Here is a 13,984-nt window from a genome sequence, read left to right as displayed (position 1 = left end):
ATGACTGAATAATGAATAGGCCTTGGAACAGATTGGGAATATGACTGAATAACGGATAGGCCTTGGAACAGATTGGGAATATGACTGAATAATGAATAGGCCTTGGAACAGATTGGGAATATGACTGAATAATGAATAGGCCTTGGAACAGATTGGGAATATGACTGAATAACGGATAGGCCTTGGAACAGATTGGGAATATGACTGAATAATGAATAGGCCTTGGAACAGATTGGGAATATGACTGAATAATGAATAGGCCTTGGAACAGATTGGGAATATGACTGAATAACGGATAGGCCTTGGAACAGATTGGGAATATGACTGAATAACGGATAGGCCTTGGAACAGATTGGGAATATGACTGAATAATGAATAGGCCTTGGAACAGATTGGGAATATGACTGAATAACGGATAGGCCTTGGAACAGATTGGGAATATGACTGAATAATGAATAGGCCTTGGAACAGATTGGGAATATGACTGAATAATGAATAGGCCTTGGAACAGATTGGGAATATGACTGAATAATGAATAGGCCTTGGAACAGATTGGGAATATGACTGAATAACGGATAGGCCTTGGAACAGATTGGGAATATGACTGAATAATGAATAGGCCTTGGAACAGATTGGGAATATGACTGAATAATGAATAGGCCTTGGAACAGATTGGGAATATGACTGAATAATGAATAGGCCTTGGAACAGATTGGGAATATGACTGAATAACGGATAGGCCTTGGAACAGATTGGGAATATGACTGAATAACGGATAGGCCTTGGAACAGATTGGGAATATGACTGAATAATGAATAGGCCTTGGAACAGATTGGGAATATGACTGAATAATGAATAGGCCTTGGAACAGATTGGGAATATGACTGAATAATGAATAGGCCTTGGAACAGATTGGGAATATGACTGAATAATGAATAGGCCTTGGAACAGATTGGGAATATGACTGAATAATGAATAGGCCTTGGAACAGATTGGGAATATGACTGAATAATGAATAGGCCTTGGAACAGATTGGGAATATGACTGAATAACTAAAGATCTTTAAAAAAAAAAAATGCTTTTTGAATATTAGGTAGGTTATATCAATTGTAGTTGCCCTGGCAACATCACCAATAAAATGGTACCAACGTCTGTTCAATGTGACGCTGACGATGACAGATGACCGAGAAACATAATGAGAATTCCTGCTGAACTGAGATACATTTTTGCATTAATTTATTTCTCTGTTCATTCGTATATGTATTTTCTAATCTAATTGATCCTGCCCCTGGGTGCTGAGAGAACACTGCAGAATTCAATTATTGGGTTTCAGCTGTAACCTTCTCCACTTGTTATGGAACCAACCACGGATATAATGGGAACCAACCACGGATATAATGGGAACCAACCACGGATATAATGGGAACCAACTACGGATATAATGGGAACCAACCACGGATATAATGGGAACCAACCACGGATATAATGGGAACCAACCACGGTTTATAATGGGAACCAACCACGGATATAATGGGAACCAACTACGGTTTATAATGGGAACCAACCACGGATATAATGGGAACCAACTATGGTTTATAATGGGAACCAACCACGGATATATAATGGGTACCAACCACGGATATAATGGGAACCAACTACGGATATAATGGGAACCAACCACGGATATAATGGGAACCAACCACGGATATAATGGGAACCAACCACGGATATAATGGGAACCAACCACGGATATAATGGGAACCAACTACGGTTTATAATGGGAACCAACCACGGATATAATGGGAACCAACTACGGTTTATAATGGGAACCAACCACGGATATAATGGGAACCAACCACGGATATAATGGGAACCAACTACGGATATAATGGGAACCAACCACGGATATAATGGGAACCAACCACGGATATAATGGGAACCAACCACGGATATAATGGGAACCAACCACGGATATAATGGGAACCAACTACGGTTTATAATGGGAACCAACTACGGTTTATAATGGGAACCAACTACGGTTTATAATGGGAACCAACCACGGATATAATGGGAACCAACCACGGATATAATGGGAACCAACTACGGTTTATAATGGGAACCAACTACGGTTTATAATGGGAACCAACTACGGTTTATAATGGGAACCAACCACGGATATAATGGGAATGTTATTACGCTGTTATCATAAAGAGCCTCAAAGGTTGACATGAAATGACAATAACTGCTTGTCTGTGAAAAAAAAGTAGTACTTTCTTTGAAGAGAAGTCATTAGTTAAAACCTTAACGGGACAAATTGATTTCACTTCAATAGCCTAACTGTCCTCAATCATTTAGGGCTCAATATGTGATATGTTGTTTCTGTCTAACGGTCGTTTCTCATTTTCTGGTTGAGACCAAATGTATGTTTCTCTCCAAATCATGAGGCTCCTTAGAAACTGCAAGCCTTTCACAGTTCAATGTTTCTGCCAAAGTTTAACCGTGCCATCCTACAGGACAGACATCAAATCATGAAGTGAGTTCATGTTGATTTTTATAACCATAAATATGTTATTAGTGACGCAGAACCCACCAAATGGAACAAGAGGGGTAACTAACTTCCTCTGGAGTTTCAGAGGAAGTGACACTGCATATTTACACTGGCTACTGTACATCACACGGAAGGTTCATCTCTGAGGGTGAAGGTGACACCTCAGACGGGGACTATCCTAGCTCTGTATTAATTCAGCCTTGATTTTCATTAGAATGTGTGTGCATTTCTCCAAACAGCCAATGAATGAAGTTTAATTGGTCTAGGCTATTACCGGTAAGTAACTAATTATAATGATCTGAAAACGTCAAGGCTGCTAGCTGTAAAATGAGCTGAGAATGAAAAAGGAAACCCAGGAAGTATTTGATGTTTGCCAGTGGATAGGCTGTTAGGTATACTATCCACAACTACCTTTTATCTGGTTGAAATGAGGTTGAAAGATGAACAGGGAAACATGAGCTGACCCACCGCCCCAAGGATTACCTCTCTCTGCTGGCCTTCAGCACAGAAGGATAAAAAAAAGGACCATCTCTCCGTGTTACGTTGTATCAGTCGGCTTTTATGACCGCAACACTGGCTGACCACCAAATGTCAGTGCGTCCGTTTTGGAGGTCAGTCGCCACGGTCATGACAAGGTGAAGTGGTGGACAATCCTTTGGTTCAGAGATGTCTGTAGGAGCAGGCCCCAGGAACCTGCTCTAAGGGCCCCTTTTGTTGGGGCCCTTAGAGCAGGGAGATGGGTAGCAGGCCCCAGGAACAGGGGGTCCTTTTGTTGTGGGCCCTTAGAGCAGGGAGATGTGTGGTTATTGGGCCTGTCATGACAAATAATGTCCCCCAGACAAATAATGTCCCCCAGACAAAATGTTCCCCCCCCCCCCTGTGTCACAATGGGATTCCCAAGAGTAAAAATACTGTTGTAATCTTGACCTTCACAGCAGCCATGACATGAGGAGAGTTGATTGTGGTGGCTAAGGCGAGTATAAACAGGATTAACACAGGCCTTAAAACCCGGCCAAGACCACGTACATAGACTTCTGGTGGGACAGGGACAGAAGCTGGGGCTGGACAGAGGCTGGGGCTGGACAGAGGCTCGGCACTCGAGCAGTGTGGGTGCAATAATTGAATAACATGGATTTCTAAATGTATTTTGCGACGCACGCGACGTGTCCGGTCTGGTCAGTATGTTACCTGCCCCAATGCATAGTGCCAACTGTAAAGTTTGGTGGAGGATTAATAATGGTCTGGGGCTGTTTTCCATGGTTTCCTAGTCCCCTTAGATCCTAAGGAAATCTTAACACTACAGCACACAATGACATTCTAGACGATTCTGGGCTTCCAACTTTGTGGCAACAGTTTGGGGAAGGCCCCTTTCCTGTTTCAGCATGATCATAACCCTGTGCACAAAGCGAGGTCCATACAGAAATGGTTTTTCGAGATCCCTGTGGCAGAACTTGACTGGCTATTGCTCATGTAGTATATCTCTCCTCAGTTACTGGGTCGACCGATCTCTCCTCAGTTACTGGGTCGACCGATCTCTCCTCAGTTACTGGGTCGACCGATCTCTCCTCAGTTACTGGGTCGACCGATCTCTCCTCAGTTACTGGATCGACCGATCTCTCCTCAGTTACTGGGTCGAGTTCAGGTTAGAGTCAGGTCTGTCTGTGTGTAACTCAGCCACTCTGGTAGTCAGGGTTAGAGTTCAGGTTAGAGTCAGGTCTGTCTGTGTGTAACTCAACCACTCTGGTAGTCAGGGGAGAGTTAAGGTCTGTCTGTGTTAACAAAGCCCCTCCTGGGACAACATATGTCTGAGGTCCTGAGAAGTGGGTCGCAGTGGAGACTGGATGTCTTTTGGTTCGGGGGACCGGCCTCCCCTGCTGGTGGACCACTGGGGCCAGATTACATACAGACACACACACACACACACACACACACACACACACACACACACACACACACACACACACACACACACACACACACACACACACACACACACACACACACACACACACACACACACACACACACACACACACACACACACTGGGGCCAGATTAGCCTGTCCATGGGGGGCTGTCTCTGATATTATGCCCAGAGAAGACCCATCACAGCAGTACAAACAGTGGATTAGAGAAACAAGGACACACCTCCTCCCCTCTGACCTCTCTCTCTCCTCTAACCTCCCTCTCTCCGTGTCTCCTCTCCTCTGACCTAACCTCCCTCTCTCCGTGTCTCCTCTAACCTCCCTCTCTCCATGTCTCCTCTCCTCTAATCTCCCTCTCTCCATGAGGACATGTTTTTTTTGTCCCGTAAAGTTATAGCTGATCAATTCTGCCAAAGGGCAAAGACACCCTAATGTGCATCTCTGACATAGGATGATGCACTGGCCAACAGATGGTAACAGATTTATCTTTATTTAACTAGGCAAGTCAATTAAGAACAAAATCTTATTTTCAATGACAGCCTAGGAACAGTGGGTTAACTGCCTGTTCAGGGGCAGAACGACAGGTACCTTGTCAACACTCTAACCACTAGGCTACCCTGCCGCCCCAGTTACAAACTACTATCACACTGCTGAGAGACTGAATACTGACAGCTTACCTCGGTATTGGAATGCAACAGAGGATGAAAAGTGTCCTGAAACAGGTTAACTGTTTTGCTAGTAGAATAGATTTTTCAAACAGCAACCAAACTGTTAAATTGAGTAAACCTAGGATCATATTACTAATAATATATTGGTAATCATATATCAGATTGACTAGAGGACATATCGGGCGAGAGCATATGAGTGAGTATACAAGGCCTACTTCATACAACATATGATTCCACCTCTTCCCTCCAGTGACTGACAGTTTCCTCCCCCTCCCCCCCAGTGACTTTCTGCCCAAACCCATCTGGACAAGAGGAATACCTATGTGAGAATGCTGTTCATCAACTACAGCTCGGCATTCAACACCATAGTACCCTCCAAGCTCATCATCAAGCTCGAGACCCTGGGTCTCGACCCCGCCCTGTGCAACTGGGTACTGGACTTCCTGACGGGCCGCCCCCAGGTGGTGAGGGTAGGCAACAACATCTCCACCCCGCTGATCCTCAACACTGGGGCCCCACAAGGGTGCGTTCTGAGCCCTCTCCTGTACTCCCTGTTCACCCACGACTGCGTGGCCACGCACGCCTCCAACTCAATCATCAAGTTTGCGGACGACACAACAGTGGTAGGCTTGATTACCAACAACGACGAGACGGCCTACAGGGAGGAGGTGAGGGCCCTCGGAGTGTGGTGTCAGGAAAATAACCTCACACTCAACGTCAACAAAACTAAGGAGATGATTGTGGACTTCAGGAAACAGCAGAGGGAACACCCCCCTATCCACATCGATGGAACAGTAGTGGAGAGGGTAGTAAGTTTTAAGTTCCTCAGCATACACATCACAGACAAACTGAATTGGTCCACTCACACAGACAGCATCGTGAAGAAGGCGCAGCAGCGCCTCTTCAACCTTAGGAGGCTGAAGAAATTTGGCTTGTCACCAAAAGCACTCACAAACTTCTACAGATGCACAATCGAGAGCATCCTGTCGGGCTGTATCACCGCCTGGTACGGCAACTGCTCCGCCCTCAACCGTAAGGCTCTCCAGAGGGTAGGGAGGTCTGCACAACGCATCACCGGGGGCAAACTACCTGCCCTCCAGGACACCTACACCACCCGATGTTACAGGAAGGCCATAAAGATCATCAAGGACAACAACCACCCGAGCCACTGCCTGTTCACCCCGCTATCATCCAGAAGGCGAGGTCAGTACAGGTGCATCAAAGCTGGGACCGAGAGACTGAAAAACAGCTTCTATCTCAAGGCCATCAGACTGTTAAACAGCCATCACTAACATTGAGTGGCTGCTGCCAACACACTGACTCAATTCCAGCCACTTTAATAATGGGAATTGATGGGAAATTATGTCAAATATATCACTAGCCACTTTAAACAATGCTACCTAATATAATGTTTACATACCCTACATTATTCATCTCATATACTGTACTCTATATCATCTACTGCATCCTTATGTAATACATGTATCACTAGCCACGTTAACTATGCCACTTTGTTTACATACTCATCTCATATGTATATACTGTACTCGATACCATCTACTGTATCTTGCCTATGCTGCTCTGTACCATCACTCATCCATATATCTTTATGTACATATTCTTTATCCCCTTACACTGTGTATAAGACAGTAGTTTTGAAATTGTTAGTTAGATTACTTGTTGGTTATTACTGCATTGTTGGAACTAGAAGCACAGGCACTTCGCTACACTCGCATTAACATCTGCTAACCATGTGTATGTGACAAACAAAAATGTGATTTGATTTGATTTGATTCCCCCTCTTTACCCCAGTGACTGACAGATTCCCCCTCTTCCCCCCAGTGACTTACAGATTCCCCCTCTTTACCCCAGTGACTGACAGATTCCACCTCTTTACCCCAGTGACTTACAGATTCCCCCTCTTTACCCCAGTGACTGACAGATTCCACCTCTTCCCCCCAGTGACTGACAGATTCCACCTCTTTACCCCCAGTGACTGACAGATTCCACCTCTTTACCCCAGTGACTGACAGATTCCACCTCTTCCCTCCCAGTGACTGACAGATTCCTCCTCTTCCCTCCCAGTGACTGACAGATTCCACCTCTTCCCTCCCAGTGACTGACAGATTCCACCTCTTCCCTCCCAGTGACTGACAGATTCCACCTCTTCCCTCCCAGTGACTGACAGATTCCACCTCTTCCCTCCCAGTGACTGACAGATTCCTCCTCTTCCCTCCAGTGACTGACAGATTCCTCCTCTTCCCTCCAGTGACTGACAGATTCCACCTCTTCCCCCCAGTGACTGACAGATTCTACCTCTTTACCCCCAGTGACTGACAGATTCCACCTCTTCCCTCCAGTGACTGGCAGATTCCTCCTCTTCCCTCCAGTGACTGACAGATTCCACCTCTTTACCCCAGTGACTGACAGATTCCACCTCTTTACCCCAGTGACTGACAGATTCCACCTCTTTACCCCAGTGACTGACAGATTCCACCTCTTTACCCCAGTGACTGACAGATTCCACCTCTTTACCCCAGTGACTGACAGATTCCACCTCTTTACCCCAGTGACTGACAGATTCCACCTCTTTACCCCAGTGACTGACAGATTCCACCTCTTTACCCCAGTGACTGACACATTCCACCTCTTTACCCCAGTGACTGACAGATTCCACCTCTTTACCCCCAGTGACTGACAGATTCCCCCTCTTTACCCCAGTGACTGACAGATTCCCCCTCTTTACCCCCAGTGACTGACAGATTCCACCTCTTTACCCCAGTGACTGACAGATTCCCCCTCTTTACCCCCAGTGACTGACAGATTCCCCCTCTTTACCCCAGTGACTGACAGATTCCACCTCTTTACCCCAGTGACTGACAGATTCCACCTCTTTACCCCAGTGACTGACAGATTCCTCCTCTACCCCCCAGTGACTGACAGATTCCACCTCTTTACCCCAGTGACTGACAGATTCCACCTCTTCCCTCCCAGTGGATGACAGATTCCTCCTCTTCCCTCCCAGTGACAGACAGATTCCACCTCTTCCCTCCCAGTGACTGACAGATTCCACCTCTTCCCTCCCAGTGACTGACAGATTCCACCTCTTCCCTCCCAGTGACTGACAGATTCCTCCTCTTCCCTCCCAGTGACTGACAGATTCCACCTCTTCCCCCCCAGTGACTAACAGATTCCCCCTCTTCCCCCCCAGTGACTGACAGATTCCACCTTTTCCCTTCATTGACTAACTGATTCCACCTCTTCCCCCCCAGTGACTGACAGATTCCTCCTCTTCCCCCCCAGTGACTGACAGATTCCACCTCTTTACCCCAGTGACTGACAGATTCCCCCTCTTCCCCCCCAGTGACTGACAGATTCCACCTCTTTACCCCAGTGACTGACAGATTCCACCTCTTCCCTCCAGTGACTGACAGATTTCACCTCTTCCCTCCCAGTGACTGACAGATTCCACCTCTTCCCTCCAGTGACTGACAGATTTCACCTCTTCCCTCCCAGTGACTGACAGATTTCACCTCTTCCCTCCAGTGACTGACAGATTCCACCTCTTCCCTCCAGTGACTGACAGATTCCACCTCCTCCCCCCTAGTGACTGACAGATTCCACCTCTTCCCCCCCCCCAGTGACTGACAGATTTCACCTCTTCCCCCCCAGTGACTGACAGATTCCACCTCTTTACCCCAGTGACTGACAGATTCCACCTCTTTACCCCAGTGACTGACAGATTCCACCTCTTTACCCCAGTGACTGACAGATTCCACCTCTTTACCCCAGTGACTGACAGATTCCACCTCTTTACCCCAGTGACTGACAGATTCCACCTCTTTACCCCAGTGACTGACAGATTCCACCTCTTCCCCCCCCCCAGTGACTGACAGATTTCACCTCTTTACCCCAGTGACTGACAGATTCCACCTCTTTACCCCAGTGACTGACAGATTCCACCTCTTCCCTCCCAGTGGCTAACAGATTTGGAGGTCATTTTGCCATGCGCACCGCCATGCCCCCCAACCATAGTTTAGCGGATAATAAAAATACAAACCCAACCAAGATGACTAAGTCCTCTGTTAAATGGCACAAAGGATCCCACGTCCCGGGCTCTTAAACCAACACCAACGTTAAGTCCAGTAAGAAAAACACACCTCGTTCTGCAGCCAGCTGCTCGGGACAAGAGTTCAGTGGCGTAGACGGGTCCCAGGCCAAAAGGCAGCAGGGAGGGGGAGGCAGGGAGGGGGAGGGGAGGGGGAGGGGAGGCAGGGAGGGGGAGGCAGGGAGGGGAGGCAGGGAGGGGGAGGGGAGGCAGGGAGGGGGGGGGGGGGGGGGGGGGGAAGGGAGGGGGGGATGGCAGGGACGGCTGATAGGGCCTTGGCTGCTCCCTCCATCGGATATGCGGCTCCGCTCACCTCGGCGCCGGATGGATTAATCTGTTGTCCTGTTTAGATAGGATATCAGTTTATATACCGACAGACAATGGTTGTGTCTCAAATGACACCCTATTCCCTTTAAAGTGTAGTGACCAGGGCCCGTAGTGACCAGGGCCCGTAGTGACCAGGGCTCGTAGTGACCAGGGCCCGTAGTGACCAGGGCTCGTAGTGACCAGGGCCCGTAGTGACCATGGCCCGTAGTGACCAGGGCTCGTAGTGACCAGGGCCCGTAGTGACCATGGCCCGTAGTGACCAGGGCCCGTAGTGACCAGGGCCCGTAGTGACCAGGGCTCGTAGTGACCAGGGCCCGTAGTGACCAGGGCTCGTAGTGACCAGGGCCCGTAGTGACCAGGGCCCGTAGTGACCAGGGCTCGTAGTGACCAGGGCCCGTAGTGACCAGGGCCCGTAGTGACCAGGGCTCGTAGTGACCAGGGCCCGTAGTGACCAGGGCCCGTAGTGACCAGGGCTCGTAGTGACCAGGGCCCGTAGTGACCAGGGCTCGTAGTGACCAGGGCCCGTAGTGACCATGGCCCGTAGTGACCAGGGCTCGTAGTGACCAGGGCCCGTAGTGACCAGGGCCCGTAGTGACCAGGGCCCGTAGTGACCAGGGCTCGTAGTGACCAGGGCCCGTAGTGACCAGGGCCCGTAGTGACCAGGGCTCGTAGTGACCAGGGCTCGTAGTGACCAGGGCCCATAGTGACCAGGGCCCGTAGTGACCAGGGCTCGTAGTAACCAGGGCTGCTAAGCAAGCTGCTAAATCATTCAGTTTACATCTTCCCTACATCTTGTCAAAGCTATTGTAGACTATCTGAAATTAGATGTAGGCCTATCAGGGGCTATAGGCTACCGAGTTTCTCTAAGCAAACCATGGCAACATTTAATTAGAATCATAAGCCCAGGCCTCCTGAGTGGTGCAGTGGTCTAAGGCACTGCATCGCTGTGCCACCAGAGATTCTGGGTTCGAGGCCAGGCTTGAGACCGATGGGGCGGCGCACAATTGGCACAGCGTCGTTAGGGGAAGATTTAGGTGTAGGTGTTTCCTCTGACACATTGGTGCGGTTGTAACTACCAATTGGATACCACAAAAGAGGGGTAAAAAGAATCATAAACCCAGATTTATGTCTGTATTCTATGCCTATTGAAATGACAAGTTAATCTCTGAAAAGGGACATTTATAACGTTTTGTAGTCTGAGCATCTGGCACATAACAGTACAATTGCCAGAAAATGCATTATGCGTTTTATAACATGCTAATATGCTAACAACAGCCTACAGTGCAAATGTTGATTGAGAAATGTCATTTTATTTTATTTTTGCTCCGGTACGTAAAGAAATAGCACTACATCACTGACTATAATTTGTATTTATTTTTATTTCACCTTTATTTAACCAGGTAGGCTAGTTGAGAACACCTTTATTTAACCAGGTGGCTAGTTGAGAACACCTTTATTTAACCAGGTAGGCTAGTTGAGAACACCTTTATTTAACCAGGTAGGCTAGTTGAGAACACCTTTATTTAACCAGGTAGGCTAGTTGAGAACACCTTTATTTAACCAGGTAGGCTAGTTGAGAACACCTTTATTTAACCAGGTAGGCTAGTTGAGAACAAGTTCTCATTTGCAACTGCGACCTGGCCAAGATAAAGCATAGCAGTGTGAACAGACAACACAGAGTTGCACATGGAGTAAACAATTAACAAGTTAATAACACAGTAGAAAAAAAAGAGAGTCTATATATACATTGTGTGCAAAAGGCATGAGGAGGTAGGCGAATAATTACAATTTTGCAGATTAACACTGGAGTGATAAATGATCAGATGGTCATGTACAGGTAGAGATATTGGTGTGCAAAAGAGCAGAAAAGTAAATAAATAAAAACAGTATGGGGATGAGGTAGGTAAAAATGGGTGGGCTGTTAACCGATAGACTATGTACAGCTAATTGGTTGTCATTTTATTTTTTTCTCCGGTACCTAAAGAAATAGCACTACATCACTGACTATAATTGGTAATCTGTAATGCCACTATAGTTACACATCTTTGTTTTGAATTTACCTACTTTTTGTAAAGACTGAAAAGTCTCATCATAAAAGTATTTTGTTAAAATTGAGTACCTGTCTCTTTGCTGGACATAATACATGGGATTTTACCTAAAGTGACGTTTTTCTTAAAATTGAAACAGAACAGAATATCATTATACAGTATATCATTGCAATCACCCATATATATGACTTTTTAGAGGATTTTCATGTAAACTATTGAAACTAGGCATGAAAACAGTAATTTGGCATGCGTTTTCACCAGGATACATATATATGGCATGTTGTGTTTATTGTGTTTTCCAGACCCCCTAAAATATTGTTTTATCATTGGGGATGTATGTAGTAATTATTTATGGAGATTTGGCCATGTAAATCCTGTCCAGTATGGCCCTCTGGTTGGTGGCCATACTAGAAAAGCAGGGGCTAAACAAGCTAGCAGTTAGCAGACCGGGTTAGCAAGCAAGCAGTTAGTAGGGGCTAGCAGTTAGCGGATCGGGGCAGGCAAGCTAGCAGTTAGCAGAACGGGGCAGGCAAGCTAGCAGTTAGCAGACCGGGGCAGGCAACCTAGCAGTTAGCAGACCGGGGCTAGCAAGTTAGCCTATGGGGGACGTAGCGATGGGGGTAAGTCTGTTTTTGCCTCTTCGTGCGGTGACGTTGATAGACCAGTCGTGGAATTAGTAGGGTTCCAAGTAGCTCTAGGTAGCAAGCAGGCCTAGCAGGTTAGCAGAATGGGCCTTCAGCGGGTGTCGCACCTGAGGGGCCTGTTGGAATCTTCTGGCAGATTATGTCGGTATTACAGTCGTACAGGATCGGCGGGGTTCCGTGCCCCTATCGACAGAAGAAGGGGTCCGGATATTGTAGCCCAGGAGTAACTCTAGCAGAAGTCCAATAGTCCTTCCCAAAGAGAAGTAACTCTAGCAGAGGTCCAATAGAACTTACAAAAGAACTTCCAGAAGAGCAGTAACTCTAGCAGAAGTCCAATAGTCCTTCCCGAAGAGCAGTAACTCTAGCAGAGGTCCAGTAGTCCATCCCAAAGAGCAGTAACTCTAGCAGAGGTCCAGTAGTCCTTCCCGAAGAGCAGTAACTATAGCAGAGGTCCAGTAGTCCATCCCAAAGAGCAGTAACTCTAGCAGAGGTCCAATAGTCCTTCCAAAAGAGCAGTAACTCTAGCAGAGGTCCAATAGTCCTTCCCAAAGAGCAGTCACTCTAGCAGAGGTCCAATACTCCTTCCCAAAGAGCAGTAACTCTAGCAAAAGTCCAAAAGTCCTTCCCAAAGAGCAGTAACTATAGCAGAAGTCCAATAGTCCTTCCAGAAGAGCAGTAACTCTAGCAGAGGTCCAATAGAACTTCCAGAAGAAAAGTAACTCTAGCAGAGGTCCAATAGTCCTTCCCAAAGAGCATTAACTCTAGCAGAGGTCCAATAATCCATCCCAAAGAGCAGTAACTCTAGCAGAGGTCCAATAGTCCTTCCCAAAGAGGAGTAACCCTAGCAGAGGTCCAATAGAACTTCCAGAAGAGCAGTAACTCTAGCAGAGGTAATGAAGTCTCCATGTTGGTGTAACTGTATAAGGACTTTCTCAGTATATCTGCTGAGCTTTCTACCAGCTCTGTTAAAAGTGCTTCACAACTTTTTTTTGTCTTAGAACTAACACACTTGATTAAAATAATAAAGTTATCATCAAGCATTTGATTTGACTCATGTGTATTAGTCCAGCCCTTTGGGTTCCCAGGACCAGGATTAGAACCAGGATCAGGATTAGAACCAGGACTAGAATCAGGATCAGGATTAGAACCAGGATCAGGATTAGAAGCAGGATCAGGATAAGAATCAGGATCATAATTAGAACCAGGATCAGGATTAGAACCAGGATCAGGATTAGAACCAGGACTAGAATCAGGATCAGGATTAGCACCAGGATCAGGATTAGAACCAGGATCAGGATTAGAACCAGGACCAGGATTAGAACCAGGATCAGGATTAGAACTAGGACCATGATTAGAACCAGGATCAGGAAACACTTCCTCTGTTATAACGTCATGCGTTGGAGCTGAGCAGTGAGAGAACAGAACCCAGCAGCCAGCCACGCCTCACTGACCAGGTGGTAAATTCTCTTCTTCCATAACAGCATAAAGACACTAATAAAATCAGCTAAAGGAATTAGGCCCTCCAGCTCCCTGACTCTTTCTCTCTCTGTCTCTTTTTTCTGCAACTCATCTGCCAGATGCAGCAGGCATCAGGAATATGACTGACAGTCACTGCAGTCAGTGGATTCTCACCTGCTGCTATATAGTAAACCAGGGGTGTCAAACGTATTCCATGGAGGGCCTAGTGTCTGCTGGATTTTGGGTTTTCCTTTCAATT

This window comes from Oncorhynchus mykiss, chromosome 19, assembly GCF_013265735.2.
Source record: "Oncorhynchus mykiss isolate Arlee chromosome 19, USDA_OmykA_1.1, whole genome shotgun sequence".
Classification (NCBI taxonomy): Eukaryota; Metazoa; Chordata; class Actinopteri; order Salmoniformes; family Salmonidae; genus Oncorhynchus; species Oncorhynchus mykiss.
Note: the sequence above shows the minus strand (reverse complement) of the source record.